The 22154-nt window shown below is 44.9% G+C and overlaps 1 protein-coding gene and 1 long non-coding RNA gene across 4 annotated transcripts in view; both read right to left on the bottom strand.

The window, feature by feature from the left end:
• Nucleotides 1–10657: 10657 nt before the first annotated feature.
• Nucleotides 10658–22154, bottom strand: part of LOC144738110 (cell adhesion molecule DSCAML1-like) — a 146313-nt gene continuing 134816 nt past the window's right edge. For all 3 annotated transcript variants that reach the window (XM_078621021.1, XM_078621020.1, XM_078621018.1), the window contains exon 13: nucleotides 10658–11383. The gene's annotated coding sequence lies outside the window, so the exon portion shown is untranslated. The remainder of the gene's footprint in view (nucleotides 11384–22154) is intronic.
• LOC144738104 (uncharacterized) lies at nucleotides 15595–19223 on the bottom strand. Its single transcript, XR_013589131.1, has 3 exons — nucleotides 19111–19223; nucleotides 17369–17579; nucleotides 15595–15644 (listed from the first exon to the last, which is right to left on the bottom strand). It is a non-coding gene; the product is annotated as an uncharacterized LOC144738104 (long non-coding RNA).

Genomic DNA, 22154 nt, shown 5'->3' with positions numbered 1-22154 from the left:
CTGATGGCTGGGTGTATGGAATTGATGTGGTCGAGAAATTGGTCTAGAGCAGGCCGGCCATGTGGCCAGATGACAAAAGTGTCGTCTACGTACCTCTTCCATAAGGTCGGGCGTAGAGTGGCAGTCTGGATGGCGTCCGTCTCAAATTTTTCCATGAAGATGTTGGCTACAACCGGAGATAGGGGGGAGCCCATTGGGGTGCCCTCAATTTGCTTGTAGAAGGTTCCATTCCAGGTGAAGTATGTATTGGTTAAGCAGTGTCTCACCAGGGGGGGTACCCCAGCATTTAATCCTTGATGAACCAAGTCTTCAATGATTGCGATGGTGTCAGGCACAGGCACCTTGGTGAACAAGGAAACCACATCAAAACTGACAAGCAGGTCCTCTGGGGACAGGGCAATCCCCTTGATTGTCGATACCAGGTCAGTAGAGTTTAGTACTGCAGAGGTGGTTTTTCCAGTGAAAGGCCGTAGGATTTCGGACAAAAAACGAGCCAGTTTGTAAGTGGGGGAGTTGATAGTAGAGACAATGGGACGAAGAGGTGTATCTTCTTTATGTATCTTTGGCAAGCCGTACAATCTTGGTGGCCTGGCTGCAGAAGGTTTCAACGAGAACTGTTTGGTCTGATCAATTAATGCGGTTGAAGCAGAAATGATGTTGTTGGTTTTGGAGACGAGGCTGTTGGTGGGGTCTCTTTTTATTTTTGTGTAGCTGCCATCGTTGAGTAGTTCTTGAATTTTGTTGTTGTATTCTATTTTGTCCATGATGACAGTGGCATTGCCTTTGTCGGCTGAGAGGATGACAATGTCATCCCTCTTTTTTAATTGAGCTAATTCAAAACGCTCATCTTTGCTGATGTTGCTAGCTGGCATCTTAGCGTTTTTGAGGGTTACAGAGATTTCAGATCTTGCTACGTCTGCAGCGATGTGACTCAAGCCCTTGAGAGCTACATCTACTCGAGCAATTATATCATTAACTGGTATGTGTCTAGGTGTGACTGCAAAGTTTAGTCCTTTAGCTAAGACGGATTTCAAACCTTCAGAAATAGGACTGTTACTGCGATTAATTACGACTTTGTTAACATCTAGCTTTTCAATGTGTGGGTCCGGTTTCTTGTTTGAGAGGCGGTTGAATTTGGAAATCAAGTTGTCCTTACATTTAGTCGACATAGCGGCAGCTGAAGAGGCAGTCATTTTTTCCACGTGTTCCCAATCCGATGTGGACATTGTTGCACTCAAAGATAAGTGTGATTTGTAGAGTGTCTTGTCTAACTGATCTAGTTCGGTGCGCGTAGGTCTGATTTTCTCTGAGATAAGAGCTAAGCTAGTTCTAGACAGAATTCGTTTCGCATTAGAAGAAGTTACAGCAGCAGATGTTAGTGTAAATGCGTTTGGTATTACCTTAGAGTCGCGGCATCTCTTCAGAAAGGTGAGAGACTCGATTAGCTGAGCCTTCTTATCCCGGAGCTTGTTGAAGGATCTCAAAGTTATGTGGAAACCCTCCCCGTAGAGGCGGTTAAATTTCGATTTAAAGCTTTCGTGACTGCAGGGATTCATCTTCTTGGTTCTTTCGGTAAAGTCACGTAGAAGGGAAGTAATAAAATAATAAAAATAAAACATAATAAAACAATTCTCACGACGTTTCGGCCACAACGCAAGCAGCCGTCCTCAGGCGAAGAATGAGAACATTATCAAGCTAGGAGCTTATATAGGTGTAGCGAGGAGGAGCGCCTTAACAAAAGAATGTGCATATGAAGAGGAATTTAGCATACCAATGGACAATGCGTAGGGGGTGGGCGGAGGGGTTTCAAAGTCCCATTATGCCCATGCATTATGCAGGATCAACAGCACCACGGGGGGGCGCAAGGAACAGCGTTAATAAAGGACAGGAATGTTAGTGATATGTAGCTGCATTTACCAAACAACCACGTAGAAAACCGAAGTGAAAACTACATAAAAAAAAAAAACTAAAATATAAACTGATACTTACTATACTCTACAATAAGCTGAGTTACTAACAACAAATAATAAAATTACAATTCTACGTCGTAAGAAGTATATAATATACTTCCATCTAAACTTTATTCTCTTAGCATATACAGTACTATATACTGCCATAGATAAACCCAACAAAAAAATGACTGCCTCTTCAGCTGCCGCTATGTCGACTAAATGTAAGGACAACTTGATTTCCAAATTCAACCGCCTCTCAAACAAGAAACCGGACCCACACATTGAAAAGCTAGATGTTAACAAAGTCGTAATTAATCGCAGTAACAGTCCTATTTCTGAAGGTTTGAAATCCGTCTTAGCTAAAGGACTAAACTTTGCAGTCACACCTAGACACATACCAGTTAATGATATAATTGCTCGAGTAGATGTAGCTCTCAAGGGCTTGAGTCACATCGCTGCAGACGTAGCAAGATCTGAAATCTCTGTAACCCTCAAAAACGCTAAGATGCCAGCTAGCAACATCAGCAAAGATGAGCGTTTTGAATTAGCTCAATTAAAAAAGAGGGATGACATTGTCATCCTCTCAGCCGACAAAGGCAATGCCACTGTCATCATGGACAAAATAGAATACAACAACAAAATTCAAGAACTACTCAACGATGGCAGCTACACAAAAATAAAAAGAGACCCCACCAACAGCCTCGTCTCCAAAACCAACAACATCATTTCTGCTTCAACCGCATTAATTGATCAGACCAAACAGTTCTCGTTGAAACCTTCTGCAGCCAGGCCACCAAGATTGTACGGCTTGCCAAAGATACATAAAGAAGATACACCTCTTCGTCCCATTGTCTCTACTATCAACTCCCCCACTTACAAACTGGCTCGTTTTTTGTCCGAAATCCTACGGCCTTTCACTGGAAAAACCACCTCTGCAGTACTAAACTCTACTGACCTGGTATCGACAATCAAGGGGATTGCCCTGTCCCCAGAGGACCTGCTTGTCAGTTTTGATGTGGTTTCCTTGTTCACCAAGGTGCCTGTGCCTGACACCATCGCAATCATTGAAGACTTGGTTCATCAAGGATTAAATGCTGGGGTACCCCCCCTGGTGAGACACTGCTTAACCAATACATACTTCACCTGGAATGGAACCTTTTACAAGCAAATTGAGGGCACCCCAATGGGCTCCCCCCTATCTCCGGTTGTAGCCAACATCTTCATGGAAAAATTTGAGACGGACGCCATCCAGACTGCCACTCTACGCCCGACCTTATGGAAGAGGTACGTAGACGACACTTTTGTCATCTGGCCACATGGCCGGCCTGCTCTAGACCAATTTCTCGACCACATCAATTCCATACACCCAGCCATCAGATTCACCATGGAAGTCGAAAATGATGGCAAGCTACCCTTTTTGGATGTCCTAATCAAAAGGAGACCTGATGGTTCAATGAGCCACTCTGTCTACAGGAAAGCCACCCACACGGATGCTTATCTAAAACCGGATTCCCACCACCATCCATCCCAGAAGAATTCCCTCATCAAGACTCTATATCATAGAGCCCAATGCATCTCCGACCATGAACACATTTCCAGTGAACTCAAACACGTACGCCAAGCTCTTAAGGCTAATGGTTACTCCGACTACACAATCCGCAAAGCCATCACTCCAACCATCAAGAAAGATCCTGTTGAGGAGCCTTTCAAGACCATCACCTTACCCTACATTGCTGGGGTCACAAAAAAGATCTCCAAAATCCTGATTAAACACAAGATCCAGGTCCGATTCAACACAGTACATAAAATCCGTGATCTAGTACCATCTGTAAAAGATGTGATTCCAGACATACAGTACCCTGGCGTCTACAAACTAAGTTGCCTCTGTGGTAGCAGTTACATTGGGGAAACCAAACGACACGTCTCAGACCGCATTCGTGAACATAAAGCTGATCTAAAACACGGTAGGACAAACACCTCAGCCGTGGCAGACCACTGTTACAACTCAGTGGGCTCACATGACATTGACTTCTCCAAGACGGAGGTTCTCTGCAAGCCATCTGGCTATCATGAGAGATTCGTTCATGAGGCGATCCACATATACAAACACAGAGACAATTTTAACCGAGAAGATGGATTCAGGCTTAGCAATCATTGGAAGGACGTAATAAACCATTTCGATACACATTAGGGTGAGTTGAATAATACATAGTGTTATATTAAAATGTATAAAGTATAGGGTGGTTTACAGCAATACAGTATATAATTTAATGTTGGGTTTATCTATGGCAGTATATAGTACTGTATATGCTAAGAGAATAAAGTTTAGATGGAAGTATATTATATACTTCTTACGACGTAGAATTGTAATTTTATTATTTGTTGTTAGTAACTCAGCTTATTGTAGAGTATAGTAAGTATCAGTTTATATTTTAGTTTTTTTTTTTTTTTTTTTATGTAGTTTTCACTTCGGTTTTCTACGTGGTTGTTTGGTAAATGCAGCTACATATCACTAACATTCCTGTCCTTTATTAACGCTGTTCCTTGCGCCCCCCCGTGGTGCTGTTGATCCTGCATAATGCATGGGCATAATGGGACTTTGAAACCCCTCCGCCCACCCCCTACGCATTGTCCATTGGTATGCTAAATTCCTCTTCATATGCACATTCTTTTGTTAAGGCGCTCCTCCTCGCTACACCTATATAAGCTCCTAGCTTGATAATGTTCTCATTCTTCGCCTGAGGACGGCTGCTTGCGTTGTGGCCGAAACGTCGTGAGAATTGTTTTATTATGTTTTATTTTTATTATTTTATTACTTCCCTTCTACGTGACTTTACCGAAAGAACCAAGAAGATGAATCCCTGCAGTCACGAAAGCTTTAAATCGAAATTTAACCGCCTCTACGGGGAGGGTTTCCACATAACTTTGAGATCCTTCAACAAGCTCCGGGATAAGAAGGCTCAGCTAATCGAGTCTCTCACCTTTCTGAAGAGATGCCGCGACTCTAAGGTAATACCAAACGCATTTACACTAACATCTGCTGCTGTAACTTCTTCTAATGCGAAACGAATTCTGTCTAGAACTAGCTTAGCTCTTATCTCAGAGAAAATCAGACTTACGCGCACCGAACTAGATCAGTTAGACAAGACACTCTACAAATCACACTTATCTTTGAGTGCAACAATGTCCACATCGGATTGGGAACACGTGGAAAAAATGACTGCCTCTTCAGCTGCCGCTATGTCGACTAAATGTAAGGACAACTTGATTTCCAAATTCAACCGCCTCTCAAACAAGAAACCGGACCCACACATTGAAAAGCTAGATGTTAACAAAGTCGTAATTAATCGCAGTAACAGTCCTATTTCTGAAGGTTTGAAATCCGTCTTAGCTAAAGGACTAAACTTTGCAGTCACACCTAGACACATACCAGTTAATGATATAATTGCTCGAGTAGATGTAGCTCTCAAGGGCTTGAGTCACATCGCTGCAGACGTAGCAAGATCTGAAATCTCTGTAACCCTCAAAAACGCTAAGATGCCAGCTAGCAACATCAGCAAAGATGAGCGTTTTGAATTAGCTCAATTAAAAAAGAGGGATGACATTGTCATCCTCTCAGCCGACAAAGGCAATGCCACTGTCATCATGGACAAAATAGAATACAACAACAAAATTCAAGAACTACTCAACGATGGCAGCTACACAAAAATAAAAAGAGACCCCACCAACAGCCTCGTCTCCAAAACCAACAACATCATTTCTGCTTCAACCGCATTAATTGATCAGACCAAACAGTTCTCGTTGAAACCTTCTGCAGCCAGGCCACCAAGATTGTACGGCTTGCCAAAGATACATAAAGAAGATACACCTCTTCGTCCCATTGTCTCTACTATCAACTCCCCCACTTACAAACTGGCTCGTTTTTTGTCCGAAATCCTACGGCCTTTCACTGGAAAAACCACCTCTGCAGTACTAAACTCTACTGACCTGGTATCGACAATCAAGGGGATTGCCCTGTCCCCAGAGGACCTGCTTGTCAGTTTTGATGTGGTTTCCTTGTTCACCAAGGTGCCTGTGCCTGACACCATCGCAATCATTGAAGACTTGGTTCATCAAGGATTAAATGCTGGGGTACCCCCCCTGGTGAGACACTGCTTAACCAATACATACTTCACCTGGAATGGAACCTTCTACAAGCAAATTGAGGGCACCCCAATGGGCTCCCCCCTATCTTCGGTTGTAGCCAACATCTTCATGGAAAAATTTGAGACGGACGCCATCCAGACTGCCACTCTACGCCCGACCTTATGGAAGAGGTACGTAGACGACACTTTTGTCATCTGGCCACATGGCCGGCCTGCTCTAGACCAATTTCTCGACCACATCAATTCCATACACCCAGCCATCAGATTCACCATGGAAGTCGAAAATGATGGCAAGCTACCCTTTTTGGATGTCCTAATCAAAAGGAGACCTGATGGTTCAATGAGCCACTCTGTCTACAGGAAAGCCACCCACACGGATGCTTATCTAAAACCGGATTCCCACCACCATCCATCCCAGAAGAATTCCCTCATCAAGACTCTATATCATAGAGCCCAATGCATCTCCGACCATGAACACATTTCCAGTGAACTCAAACACGTACGCCAAGCTCTTAAGGCTAATGGTTACTCCGACTACACAATCCGCAAAGCCATCACTCCAACCATCAAGAAAGATCCTGTTGAGGAGCCTTTCAAGACCATCACCTTACCCTACATTGCTGGGGTCACAAAAAAGATCTCCAAAATCCTGATTAAACACAAGATCCAGGTCCGATTCAACACAGTACATAAAATCCGTGATCTAGTACCATCTGTAAAAGATGTGATTCCAGACATACAGTACCCTGGCGTCTACAAACTAAGTTGCCTCTGTGGTAGCAGTTACATTGGGGAAACCAAACGACACGTCTCAGACCGCATTCGTGAACATAAAGCTGATCTAAAACACGGTAGGACAAACACCTCAGCCGTGGCAGACCACTGTTACAACTCAGTGGGCTCACATGACATTGACTTCTCCAAGACGGAGGTTCTCTGCAAGCCATCTGGCTATCATGAGAGATTCGTTCATGAGGCGATCCACATATACAAACACAGAGACAATTTTAACCGAGAAGATGGATTCAGGCTTAGCAATCATTGGAAGGACGTAATAAACCATTTCGATACACATTAGGGTGAGTTGAATAATACATAGTGTTATATTAAAATGTATAAAGTATAGGGTGGTTTACAGCAATACAGTATATAATTTAATGTTGGGTTTATCTATGGCAGTATATAGTACTGTATATGCTAAGAGAATAAAGTTTAGATGGAAGTATATTATATACTTCTTACGACGTAGAATTGTAATTTTATTATTTGTTGTTAGTAACTCAGCTTATTGTAGAGTATAGTAAGTATCAGTTTATATTTTAGTTTTTTTTTTTTATGTAGTTTTCACTTCGGTTTTCTACGTGGTTGTTTGGTAAATGCAGCTACATATCACTAACATTCCTGTCCTTTATTAACGCTGTTCCTTGCGCCCCCCCGTGGTGCTGTTGATCCTGCATAATGCATGGGCATAATGGGACTTTGAAACCCCTCCGCCCACCCCCTACGCATTGTCCATTGGTATGCTAAATTCCTCTTCATATGCACATTCTTTTGTTAAGGCGCTCCTCCTCGCTACACCTATATAAGCTCCTAGCTTGATAATGTTCTCATTCTTCGCCTGAGGACGGCTGCTTGCGTTGTGGCCGAAACGTCGTGAGAATTGTTTTATTATGTTTTATTTTTATTATTTTATTACTTCCCTTCTACGTGACTTTACCGAAAGAACCAAGAAGATGAATCCCTGCAGTCACGAAAGCTTTAAATCGAAATTTTACCGAAAGAACCAAAGAGTATGGATTCCTGCAGTCATGAAAGCTTCAAATAAAGATCATACACATACATTTTCACTTAATATTTTACGCACGTTTAATCACACATACGATTGATCACATTACACTGACACTCAATGAACATCAATTAACATGAATTACACGTGCCATTACACATTTGCATAATTGAATGAATTATAATTTCACAAATTAGCATTATTGTTTACAAAAAAAAAGCATTTAACATTAAAACAAATTCACAGCCCCGCCTCCCTTCTCGAACCCACTAGCGGGTTCCAGGGTCTTCCTGATGAGGTCTTCCGTAACCCTTGCCCCATTTCCTCCACCCTGCCAGCACACACACCATGTATATGCTCAACAGCGTGTACGCTAAGTGATATTAAATTAGATATTAAAGTTGCTCAACACAGAAGAGTCTGAGTGGTTCCTTCCTAAGTTCCTGCATAATTATCTGAATCATAAGAACTGTATCCTGCGGTGAGATCTGAATTCTGAGACTGAACATAATTATACTAAAATCATAATCAGTAAATGTTTAAGCGAGAATCATTGTATTATCACGATTGGTAATACACCCCTAAACAACGAAGCTAAGCATCCACATCACTCACAATCACAAATAACCAGTTACCACACACATATAATACATCCCCTAGACAACGAAAATGCCAATACTAACTGATCATAATACAAACACATATACATTAATAATACTCCTATACTCACATACACGCATAGATGATACACATCATACACGTACATTTTCAATTAATATTTTACGCACGTTTAATCACACATACGATTGATCACATTACACTCAATGAACACCAATTCACATGAATTACACGTGGAATTATTTTATTAAGTTTGCATATTTGAAAGAAATACCATAATTTAACAAATTTGCATAACTGTATACACAAAATGTGATTTAACATGAAACAAAAATTACAGCACAAAACATACAACAGTGCAAATACAAGGAAGGTAAACAAATCACCCAGACGCATCTATATATACAAGTTGGTAGTTTAGTGGATGCTGTCCAGCAGTGGCTTTACCCTCACGAGTTTGTGAACACGTTTACACTCACTCTAATGCCCCCTCACAAGCTACGTTTGAAAGTTGGAGTGCCAATCATGTTGATTCGAAATATCGATGGAGAACAAGGTCTCTGCAATGGAACGAGACTTTCAAATCTGCCCACTGACAAGAAATTGCATCGATGCGATGATGATGACCGGCTCTCTTCATGGGGAAAGAGTTTTAATTCCTCGCATTACGATTATCAGGTAACGAATCAACTCCTCCGTCTCAACTCCGACGAATCTAGTTAGTCCCCTGTTCAAGTTGCACTTGCAATGATCATCAACAAATGACAAAGACAGTTCATCATTTGGGATTGTACTTGCCACAACCAGTTTTTTCGCTCATGGACAATCATACGTGGCGTTGTCAAGATTAAAATGCCACCGTGTTCACTGAAGACCCATTTTGTGCAGAAGAGGACGGAGTGTATATGAAAAATATTGTGTACAGACAGGTCTTTAGGTAGTGATTATACATTTCGTTTCAGTTTTCGAATGATTACGTTTCATAAAATAATTTCTGCACACTTACACACAGGTCAACAACACCCACCGCTTACATAGCCACGCATGCACAACCTCACCGCTTGGGTCCGTGTAATGCCCCCCCTCCCCCCCAGTTGGTATATATATATAAAGTAGTCCTTTGGTTAAAATTTTGTCCCGATCCACAAAAAACTATTGTTTACTAAAATAACTGTTATGTCGAATTCACTTATGAGTTGAAATATAAGTCAAAATCACTTAGTCTGCAAAAGAGCTCTTTCCATTGGCAAAACAGCAAACGTGATAATGTAAACAAAGCCAGTCGAGGCCTAAACGCTCATCAATGCACGTCGCTGATTGGCTGAGGCCATGGCTCTGCCCACTTAAGAGCACTCGGATTGGTCGAAATTGTTGCCTTGCATGCACAACGTAAACGTACCGTTAATCACAATGTTAACATTAGTCGAAACCATGGGGTCCTATGGGAGGCAAAACGTTAACCCAACAACCGTTTACCGATGTCACTGTTAACCGAGGGACTGCTGTATACAGGCATACCTCGTATAGCGCTCAAGATGCGTTCTTGGTAAACAGAGTTGCTCTAAGTGGCATGCCTGCATTTCCTGCCAATAGAGGTCAGTCGTCATTGTCGCCATCACAATGACCCGTGTTTGTTTATGGGCTCTATGTCAACATTCTTTCTATTAAGCCCAAACAACTCAGCATCGTTGTGTTGGCTTTGGAATCTACGTTGTTGGGTTTTGCGGAAAAACATCTACTGAGGTATGTGGATTATCAAGATATTTTCCAGAGTAACACTCAATCGTTATGATTTTGAATATATACTCGTACATGGCCTCTAATTGCAATATTAATAGAAGAGATCAATAATTCGCCGTGTAATACATATCTTCGAATCAAATTCAATATATACCGTATAAGAAGTGCATTATGTCTTGCAAAAATAGAATACAGGTGCATTGATTTAGCATGTAGTATATACAGCAAACCCTTGTCCATCGCCGGTGTTAGGTTCTTGGTATAAAGCTGCAATCGGAAAATTCGCCTTCCCCAAACTCGAAGACAAATGGGGTTTGGTTCACGGTTCCTAACGCGCGATAGAAGACAAAATGGCGGGCGATAGAAGACAAAATGGCGGGCGGCTGAACCTCACTGCCTGCTCACTCGAGTCTGGAAAGACCGCGGGACCCCCAATGGGCCGCTTGAGAGAAGAGACGGGAGGTAGAGGCAAGATGGAGAGAAGATGGAGACAGGACGTAGATTAGATGGAGACAAGCCAGAGAAAATATGGAGATAACACAGAGAAAAAATGAAGACGGAGATAAGATGGCACTGCGTGTGTTCTTCCACGGCAGCAGCATCATCGCGAGCAGTATAGTTACGGCGCGTACAGAAATCTCGTGATCAACCGCGAATGGTCCAGCCACAGCGGTAAGATCGGCGAACTCTGTAGCTCAATAGACTTGGCACGAAACTGCAAAACCGCGATAGCTAAACCCGCGAGAGGGAAGTTGTTTGCTGTACTCGAATGTAAAAATCAACTTTTTTTAACAGAAAAAAATGCAAGGAATCCGCTTGTCAATTTTGCAGAGCAGTGAGACCCCGGTGTGTGAAACAAATGGTTGTGCAAGGGACTGGGCTGTCGTGAGAATCGTTCGCATTCCCTTGAAAGCCTCCGCACAGCTGGGCTCGTAACGCCTCGCACGACTCACCTCGAGACGTTGTCGCACGACAGCCAAGCAGACGTTTAATTATCGGACAAATTAAGTATGATGGGACAAATTAACATGATGAGTACTCTTTGGTTCTTTCAGTAAAGTCACGTAGGTATTAAATAAAATAAATCACGTTTTGTCGTGTTGCACCCGAAACGTCGTGATTTAATTTATTTTATTTTATACCTACGTAACTTTACCGAAAGAACCAAAGAGTATGTATGGATCCCTGCAGTCACGAAAACTTCAAATCCTGATTTTACATGATGGGTTTTGTTTTGTGCAGTTATTGGTGACCGGGCTGAGACCATCAAACTCACCACATTTGAAATCCCAGTTTAATCACAACCATGTGTCTATCTAAGTCTATGGGTTTTATAAAGTATACTGGTCTATATTTTAATGTATGGGTCACTATATTAGCCATTGGCTTTCTGTGTCAGTGGTTGGGTCTCTGTGTGAATGTGTGTCTCTGTGTCCATTAGTAGATCTTAATGTGAGCCTTTGGGTCTTTTTGGTAATATATCTACGTGAATCTATAGTTTCTATGTGAATCTATTGTGTCCATGTGAATATATGGGTCTCTTTGTGAATCTGTGGGTATCTGTGTGACTGCACGTTGCTACGTTGCCGGCGTCTTGATCATTGGCTCTATGAGGGTTAGTTTCTAGCGGTGATGAGTTGATTGGTTGCTGAATTTGTTAAGGTTGCTTGGGACTGGTTGGCTTGACTTCTGACTTCTCTAAGTTGAGGTCTCACTTTCTCCTTCTTCATCGTTTGCCTCATCTCCTTGCTCTGCCGGTGCACCTTGACCTGTTTAATAAAGAGAGGTAAGTGATGAGTGCGTGATGAGGCTAAGTGAACAGTGTAGGATTGTGTAATACTTGCATAGATAACGAATGCAGGTACGTGCATAACAATAACAGCCGTTCACAACGTGGCAGTGACGTCACAACCGTGCTTGTGCCATGCTAGGTGCACTTTGAGGTTCCGTGATTTGTCAAAGGTTCGCTGGCAGGAGGTTCACGGAACAGACCCAGGTCTCGTGGGATGACTGAGATGGCTGACAGATGCGCCACCAGTGCCCCCTACTGTGCCAACTTTCTAAGCTTAGCCGCCTCCTCTGCCCTCCGTTGTCGTTGGAGGGCAACTGCCTCCAGCTGCTCAGCAGCATCCTTCACGAACCTCCTGCACAGAGGCCGATCTTGACACCGCTCGTACCGTTCATCGTTAAGGCCAATCAGCACACACACACGTGCCCAGTGTGCCACTTATACATTTTCTAAAACAAAGTTCTATGAAGACCAAACCAAGCATATTACTGTTTGTGTAGTGCCATGGGTGGGCCACACTTACCAGCAGTGGTGGACAGGGCCCATCTGCAGGTACCTCGGACCCCCAGGGGAGGGTCACTGTGCCAGCCCAAGAGGGGGGGGGGCTGCTGGGGGCTCTAGGATCCTAGACAGCTAAGCCCTCGGCACCAGGCCATAGGATCCCAGACAACCCAGACAGCTAAGCCCCTTGACGCCACCAACAGGGGGCTGTGTGTGCTCTGTGGGGTATCTGGGAGCCCACACAACCCCACCCCTCGATGGGTAAGAGGGATAAAAGGGCCGTTCCCTGGCCGATCGGGGCCAGTCGCAGCTCAAGACCCAAAACCAGCCAGCTTAGGACCCTGGACCCCCTCGTCCCGCTTGTCCTTGTAAGGGCTGGGACGCTGTGCGGGCCAGTGGTGGGACTCTGGGACTCCCTGCTCTACGTCCTTGTAAGGGCGAGTTCCGGGGAAGCCAGAGTCTAGACCCGCACCTTGGCTGGGTCGGGTCAGGTAGCCTCCCCTAGGGTAGTTGTAGCCGGAGGACCCCAGAGCGTAGCTAGAGTAGTGTCCCTAGGCTGTGTCCCTAGGCTGTGTCCCTAGGCTGTGTCCCTAGGCTGTGTCCCTAGGCTGTGTCCCTAGGCTGTGTCCCTAGGCTGTGTCCCTAGGCTGTGTCCCTAGGCTGTGTCCCTAGGCTGTGTCCCTAGGCTGTGTCCCTAGGCTGTGTCCCTAGGCTGTGTCCCTAGGCTGTGTCCCTAGGCTGTGTCCCTAGGCTGTGTCCCTAGGCTGTGTCCCTAGGCTGTGTCCCTAGGCTGTAACATAGTATCAGGACTGTTGGAGTGTTGTATTGTAATAAAGAAGTTACCTCTACAAGCGTCTCCGGAACCCATTACACTTGTAATGCAATTGCTTTAAAACATCATAACAGAATTATTGATTATTCATCAAAACATAAAAAACTATTATTGACTCGAGCTGCGAGCCCGAAATTAAGCAACTTGTTGAGCACTCCCTTCTCTTCCCAGACAGTCTGGACCATCCTACTCGCATTCACAACCTCCAAGCAGTGCCGGATTATCCTCGTAGCAAAAGTAGAATATGATACTTATCAGTGTCTTATTATCCTAGCAGCAAAAGTAGCTACATATGTAGCTACGGGCCCCGCACTTTCAAGGGCCCGCGCTAAATGCTTTCAAGCTATCAATTCCGGTTCAGTGATTCTGCACTTGCTCTATCACTATAGTACTATAACACCTTCTACTTTTATGAACGACTGTGTGTTTAAGGTTATCGATTTGTCATTATCTGGCTGTATAGCCAATGATAAAATATAATTACTTTACTGTGCAAGTAAAACATTTATGTTTTAATATTTACGTGTTTTTTTTTACAAAAAATTAAGGGCCCCTTTATAACAATTTGCTATAGGCTCCGCACGTTAACCTCACGAGGCATTGCGGTTCAACTGCATGTCGCTATGTTGTCGGTGTCTTGATAATTGGCTCTGAGGGTTAGTTTCTAGCAGTGGTCAGTTGATTGGTACAACTTGCTGTATGAGTTAAGGTGGCTTGGGACTGGTTGGCTGGACTTCTGGGTTCTCTAAGTTGAGGTCTCACTTTCTCCTTCTTCATCGTTTGCCGCATCTCCTTGCTCTGCCGGTGCACCTTGACCTGTTTAATAAAGAGAGGTAAGTGATGAGTGCGTGATGAGGCTAAGTGAACAGTGTAGGATTGTGTAATACTTGCATAGATAACGAATGCAGGTACGTGCATAACAATAACAGCCGTTCACAACGTGGCAGTGACGTCACAACCGTGCTTGTGCCATGCTAGGTGCACTTTGAGGTTCCGTGATTTGTCAAAGGTTCGCTGGCAGGAGGTTCACGGAACAGACCCAGGTCTCGTGGGATGACTGAGATGGCTGGCAGATGCGCCACCTCTCCAAGTTGTCTACCTTATCCTGGCCACGCGATTCCTAGCATCCTGCACGTGCCCCTGGATGCATCGTAACGGGGGGGGGGGGGGGGGTTGGGGGCTTCGTTCCAGCCTCAAGCACCCGACTCATGAATCAAAGTCACTTCCCGTGCCATGACAAACTTGTGTGACGAACACAACGGTCCCCCATGATGTAGCCTTGACCAGTCAGTCGAGGCAAGTGCTGCTAGCGAGTAACACCTCGAGAGGGTGATGTGGCCAGCACCACGCCCGGCCACCTTTGTCTCAGCAGTGCTGGCGATTACAAAACGCAGATAGGTTAGGGAATTGAACCCAAGTCTCTGGTTCTTAGTGCAGTGCGCGCACACAAACACACACACAGGAAGAATGACCCTGACGAGTGGCTCCTGCCACCAGCCTCTGTCGCTCTCACCTGATCTTCCTTCTGTATCATCTTCAACTCGGTTCATTGGCTGCAATTCTATAGCCCTGTTGAGAGAGAAGTGGACACGCGTCGATCACACATCCCCACCCGCAGCCTGTGTCACTTGCACGGCTGGGAGTCTAACCCACGCATCACACCTGCCTGACACCCGCATGGAACTACTGACCACAGCAATCACTGACCCGGATTTGACAGACATAATTTGTTTAACCACGTGAGAGCCCACTGAGATATTTTCCTCTTGTGATTGATGTGTTTTATTTAACCACATGAGAGTCCATTGAGTTCACCATCTCCTATGACTGACGCCATCTCACATCACCACCCCCACTCATATGGAGCCCCTGTCACTGACAGCAGCCATGGCTGGGAGTCTAACTCAGGGGTCCCAAGCTGCCAGGAGCTCACGCAGGCTCCACTGAGCACAGCTCTGAGTCATGGGCAGGCAGGGAGCTGGAGTCAAACTCAGGCCCTTGGAGAGGGCCGGCTCAGGGTCTCTGGCGTGGCCATTGTGAGCCGTGTTCTATCACTCACTGTGAGGTTCTGGTGCAAGTGCGGTCGATACTCACGAAGCTGCTGGTGCTCTTGGCAGACTTGGTCTCGTCCTCTTCCTTTTTTTGCAGCAAAAAACAACTCCAACAGCAACCAGAACAGCAATTAGAAGAGCAACAATGACTCCAAGGACGATCACAGCTGGGGTTGAGGTTGGGGTTGAGGTTGGGGTTGGGGTTGGCGTGGGCGTTGCATCTGTCGGTTCTATTAAACACAAACACAGACGACACAGAAACACGTGAACACCCAAGAGATGCACACAGTCAACGTCTTCTTCCTCTTCCTGCCATGCCCACCTCCGTGTCTACTCCCCAGTCCCTCGAATCTGCCGCGTTCGCCACTTCTACTCCCCTCGCTCTCGGCCTGCCCCTCCGTCTCCGCCCTGGTGCCTCCACGTTCATCGCCCTCGCGGTTGCCCCATCCTCTACTAAGGCAGCCCCAGCCGTGTGAGCCGACTCCCTCTCTCCGCTCGAGTGAGATGAGCACCGCCACTCCCGCCTCCTTCCCCAGCTCTTCAGTTCTGACCGATCCAGTCCTGTGATTGCTGAGATCCATTGCACCATCCTCGTTTCTGTTCTGCACACCATCTGCTCCTCCTGGTTGTCAGGAGGAGCAGACGCTTTGTGGATCTACGTGGTGCAAGACCGAATGAGGCCTGTTTTCCGAAACACCGGGGTGATGTATCGGCTGGACGCTGCTAAGACCCTCATCTCCGTCTCGAAAAAGTACCGTGAGGATGCTGCATCCATTGCAAGGTGTGAATGAATCCACTGTAAGAACCATTTAATTACCACGCATGTTTTAGTGTGCGTGTTTTTGAGAGTCTTTTGTGTGACAAAGTAACACACTCGACATGCACAACGATGCAATGGGAATGTCCACAATGCCACAAGCATCTCGGCGTCCTGTCTTTGAGGACTTTAGATGGCCGCCTAGATGGCGAATCGGCGACAGTCAGGGGCGAGCGTCGGGCTGGGAAATCATTGTCAGGGGAGAACGTCGGGCTGGGAAATCATTGTCAGGGGAAAGCATTGGACGTGAGTTCTGCGATGCGGGGATGAGACGGGGGTTTCACGTTAAGGAGTGTACACACACAAGAAATGGAGAGTGACTTAGCATCCTTTAGTACAAATACAAGCGCAGAGATATTGTAGAATTAGTAACACAGAGGGAGGGGTGATCATTTCGGGCCCACAATGTCTATAATTATAATTATCTGTTGAACGCGGTTCTGCCTAACAAGTCATTTTCTAGGAACGTAACCCCCAGCGTCCGGCGAGGCCTGCCTATGAATGTTAAATAGTGATGGTGCTATAATAACCCAGCCTAGATGGAGGCCGTTGTTCATGATTCTCCCGCGGCTGTTCACCAACGAGGTGTTTCACCCTCAACGTACGGTTCGCCGAGCATCGTGATCATTAGGTGAACGGTAGAACAGCATTTGATGAGTTTTTGGGCCAACTTCGGCAGCAGGCAATGACGCCAAACGGAGTCATGGACAGCCAGCAGGAGAGGTCATCGCTGTGCCGGTTTCCTGTTGACGCCGTAAATCGCCTTGCAGCTCCCACACCGGCACTTTAAGTGAATTCGAATCATAAACTTATTTCCTGAGAAAAGCCCCTTGAGCTAAGAAGCTCTTTTTTCCGACATTAAAGCATTCCACATCCCACAAGTGGACAACAATCTCATGGGACACAGACACAGACAGGAACTTAAGCTGTCATTGGCTCATGTAGACAACTCAACAAAGAGTCGAGTTTCTTATACTACAGGATGTGATATCTGTGAAGAATAACAAAGACCCTTTATGGCTGTGCCACAGAGTGAATTTTAGTGGTAAATCTGAATAGAGAGAATTTGAATTATCGCTTAGTGAGAATGATAAAGCGGTGGATGTTAAATAGATCAAGGGATGACATAATGCACACCTGGTTCATTGTGAACGTTCAGCTGCAGATACCCGATGTCTTTCATGCTTGGCTTGTCGTGTCGATAAATCGTGACCTCACAGCGATATCGTCCAGCGTCGTGGGTCTGGATGTCGCTGATGGTGATGGAGGCGTCACACGTGGATTCATCACCCACCCACGTCACCTGCAATGGCCTGAGGCTTCTCTTTCTGTGTGTGATCTTATAAACCTGTGGTCGACAAAGGTGAGAACACGTACAGACAATTGATGCGATTCAAGGGTGGGATTTTCTGTACATATGATACACATGCTTATTATAAAAAAAACTGTTTTACATCAATAACGTTCCCTATGTAGAGGAGTAAAATGGGGACGTGACGTCATGTGTGCTGTCCGGTGCCATGACGTCACGGAACGTGACGTCATGCGCGCTGGGCGGCCTGATGACGTCATGTCTCCTCGGGTATTTAGAGGGGACCCCATGACGTAAGCGGGGTAACTGTGGGAACTCTTAAGGGTAGAACGGTAGAGAGGGAACCAGGGTGTAGAGGGACGAAGTCGTGAGACTGGAAGGAGGAAGCCGGTGGTAGCCATAGGAGGTGCTGCTCTCCCCGGTCGGGGGTGTTGGCAAATTCCCCGATCCGACTCGAGGGAGAGAGACCGGAGCTAGCCGGGTAGGGACCAGGACTCAGTGTAGGACCCCTAACCCCTGGGAGTTGTATACCCTCGTGTTATTTGTAATATCTTTAATAAACCTTTGGCAAAAGCCCTTAACCTTCAAGACGTCTCCGAGTCGTCGTCGACAAGTCCTCAACACCTATAACAGTCAAACAAAATAACCTAACATTTTGGGCAATGGCTCTTCTTCAAAGTAGAGAGAGATAGAGCAGAGAAACGGATGCAATTCTAGTTGGATATCTTGAGTTAAAGCTTTCGTGACTGCAGAAATTAATATTATTTGGGTCGCTACACAAGCGATCGAAACGTCGTAAATTTTAGTTATTTTCTTTGAACCTATCTACGTGACTTTACCGAAAGACCCAAAGAATATAGTTGGATATTTCAAGGTAAAATATGGTGTCTGTAAAATGTTGAAGTTTAATGCCCATGGCCCATCAGCAGTGGAGAATGATAAACCTTCTACTACTACATATTAGTGTAATGTGAGGATATATCCGGGTGGTTGATTGATCACACCTCGTTACGATGATTGGCTCTACCGGTCCTGGCCCATAGCCAATGGGGAGAAGTCCAGGGGCGTGGCCCTGACGTAATGGGAAGGTGACATCTGCAAGTAGATGATTGGATCTGCTGGCTTTAGCCACAGCCAATGGGGGGACGAGTCAGGGGCGTGGTCCTGGGATCGTAAGATGGAGTCTGGAAGATTCCATGCAGGTTAACCAGGAATGGGGGAAAGGTACCACGTGACCCGGGTATTAAAAGGGGTGGAGACGGACAACACGTGGTCAGATCTGGAACGAAGGGTGAGGCCACGCTGGAGCGGGGTCCAGGCCTGCCACGTGGCAGCGCGAGTCTCTCTCTCTCTCTCTCCCTCTCACGCTGTCTGTTAGCAGCGTGAAGGAGTAAGACAGGAGTGTTGTGAACGAAAGACAAATAAAGACCCTGATTCCAGAAGTCGCTTCCACGACCTTTATTACATTAGCATGAAAGGTCGTTAATAGTTAAGTTTTAGTAATTTTTGCGTGCAGGGTTTAGTCAGAGGGGTGAAATATGGGTGTGCAACTGTAATTGTAACGCACCTTCTCATTGTGTCCGCCTATGGTCCTGAACCACTCCACCAGCGTGCTTGTAATGTTACTGATGGTGCAGGTGTAAGAGCAGGGCAGGAGAACCGTGCTGCCTACTCTGGACTCAAATGGGGTGACAACGGCCAGGTCTGTGGACAAACCCACGATATTCACATTAGCAATGGAATGGAAACTCGAAGGAGGTGTGCTCACAACAGAAAAAGGGCAAACACTTTGCAGGACACTAAACATCCCATTGGATGACTAGCAGAGCAGTGCAATGCTGCATATTAGAGAACGGTCCACAGAAGTGGATATCTTAAAGGTACCTCTGAGGTCCTATTAAGTGGTGCCACGGTGGCGAGATATTAACTACCTCGCCTGGTATACAGGGGGTCGTGGTTTGGATCCCGATCCTGATGCCTGTATATGTAAAGTTTGCATGTTCTCCCCCTGGTCACATGGACTTTTTCTCCGGGTCCTCCGGTTTGTCTCTCGATATTTAGAATAAACACGCGTATAGAGTTATTTGGCTGCTATAAATGTCCACGTGATAAGCCACTTTGTTGAGCTGCTATCATTTGTGGCCTGGTAACATAAAACGTAGTTTAGTTTAAGTGACATTGGAGCCACACAGCAGGGAGGATTGTTTTCCCATAGTGCACTGCAAAAGCGAGTAATGTTTAATGCATGAGACCCAAGCCGATATGCAGGAAAACCTGCCCAATTCGGCTTTGTCAAACACATGTTTCGGCTCTACGGTTTGCCTGAGGTCGGTTTTTCCGGCACACTGGGGTGATGGTCCGGCTCTGCATGGTTTGAAGCTCAGTTTAACATCAAGGCTTTCGCGACCAATATCCATAAGAGGTTTATTTTGGGTTAGATCACATAAATATAAATGTGTCATTAAAACTGCCACCACCCGACACAGCCAATTAGTAAGGTTTGCTAATTCGTTACTACAGTACACCGGTGTGTTGGAGAGTAAATGCACAACATTTACAATTTGAGTATGACGTAGAGCCTGTGATTATAACTAGCATCATCAGGTGACAGCCAGATTTGTGGAGAAATCCTCCTGTTCCGTTCCTAAATAGAGGGATAGATGTGATGTCGTCACTTGTGAGCCCCTGGATGACACATTGATGGTCTGGCCACACGGCAAAGATACACTTAAAGAATTTCTAATTAATCTCAACTCGCAAAACCTGTCCATCCAGTTCACTTTGGAAGTTGACAGAACAATGTTTACCGAAAGAAAACGCACACTGACGCCTGTCTGAATGCAGAGTCACACCATCACCCCGCACAGAAATTTGCTCTTATCAAGACGCTCAATTATCAATCTAAGAAAGTGTCAGATGGTGACAGTCTGAGAAGTTAAATTAAACATGTTAAAGAAGTGCTGCAATTGAATGGTTACAGTGATGCACAAATCAACAGGGCACTGAATGCCAAAACCAAATCAAATAACACAAGCGTTGAAACTACCCAAGTAATTACAACTTTTAAAATACCGTACATTGCGGGAGTAACTGAACTAGCCAGATCTTTTTGAAAAACAAAACATCCGAGTCAGATCTGGCACAGTACATAAAATACAGAAATTAATATCTGGTACTAAAGATCTATTACCGAAGCTATCAACAGAAGGTGTGTACCAGATTAATTGCTCTTGTGGAAAATGCTATGTTGGTCAGACAGGACGAATGATCAGCATGAGACGAAAATAACAGCAAAGGAATATTAAATACTCCTAAATACAACTGTCGGCAGTGGCATAACACGCGTGCCAACAAGGACACTCAATTGATTTTGATCATGTTGAAGTTCTGTGCAAAACTAGTTACTGCTGGCCAAGACTAATTAGAGAATCTATCGAAATTTAGAGAAATAAAAATAATTTATTTTTCGATTTAAAGCTTTCGTGACTGCAGGGATTCATCTTCTTGGTTCTTTCGGTAAAGTCACGTAGAAGGGAAGTAATAAAATAATAAAAATAAAACATAATAAAACAATTCTCACGACGTTTCGGCCACAACGCAAGCAGCCGTCCTCAGGCGAAGAATGAAACACCCCAAGCTTGGAGCGTATATTTAAGCTGGGTTAGAGGGGGGGGAGGTGGGAAGAAGAGCGCCTAAACAAAATAATTTGCATATCAAGAGGAATTCAGCATATGGAAAATGCGTAGGAGGTGGGCGGGGGGGGTTCCAAATCAATACTATGCCCGTGCATTATGCAGGATTAGCAGCATCAAAGGGGGGGGGGGGAGGGGGGAGCATTAACAAAGGAAAGGAATGTTAATAGTATGTAGCTGTAGTTACTAAACAACCACGTAAAAAACTACAGTATAAACTGCATGACAAACTAAAGTATAAACTACATAGCATCATCAGTAAAATTTACTATACTCTACAATAAGCTGAGTTACTAACAGTAAGTAATACATGAAAAATTCTACGTTGTAAAAAATTATATAATATGCTTCCATCTAAACTTTATTCTCTTACATCACACGCGTCTATACCGTACTATATACTTCCATAGGCAAAACCAACATTAAATTACATACTGTATTGCTATAAACCACCCTATACCTTATACATTTTTAATATAACACTATGTATTATTCTACCCACCCTAATGTGTATCAAAATGGTTTATTACGTCCTTCCAATGATTGCTAAGCCAGAATCCATCTTCTCGGTTAAAATTGTCTCTGTGTTTGTAAATGTGGATCGCCTCATGAACGAATCTCTCATGATAGCCAGATGGCTTGCAGAGAACCTCTGTCTTGGAGAAGTCAATGTCATGTGAGCCCACTGAGTTGTAACAGTGATCTGCCACGGCTGAGGTGTTTGTCCTACCGTGTTTCAGGTCAGCTTTATGTTCACGGATGCGGTCCGAGACATGTCGTTTGGTTTCCCCAATGTAACTGCTACCACAGAGGCAACTTAGTTTGTAGACACCAGGGTACTGTATGTCTGGAACCACATCTTTTACAGACGGTACCAGATCACGGATTTTATGTACTGTGTTGAATCGGACCTGGATCT

The sequence above is a fragment of the Lampetra planeri genome, chromosome 77 (assembly GCF_965212315.1).
Source record: "Lampetra planeri chromosome 77, kcLamPlan1.2.h2, whole genome shotgun sequence".
NCBI classification, from domain to species: Eukaryota; Metazoa; Chordata; class Hyperoartia; order Petromyzontiformes; family Petromyzontidae; genus Lampetra; species Lampetra planeri.
The sequence above is the reverse complement of the archived record's forward strand: the minus strand, read 5'-3'. Positions and strand labels throughout refer to the sequence as shown.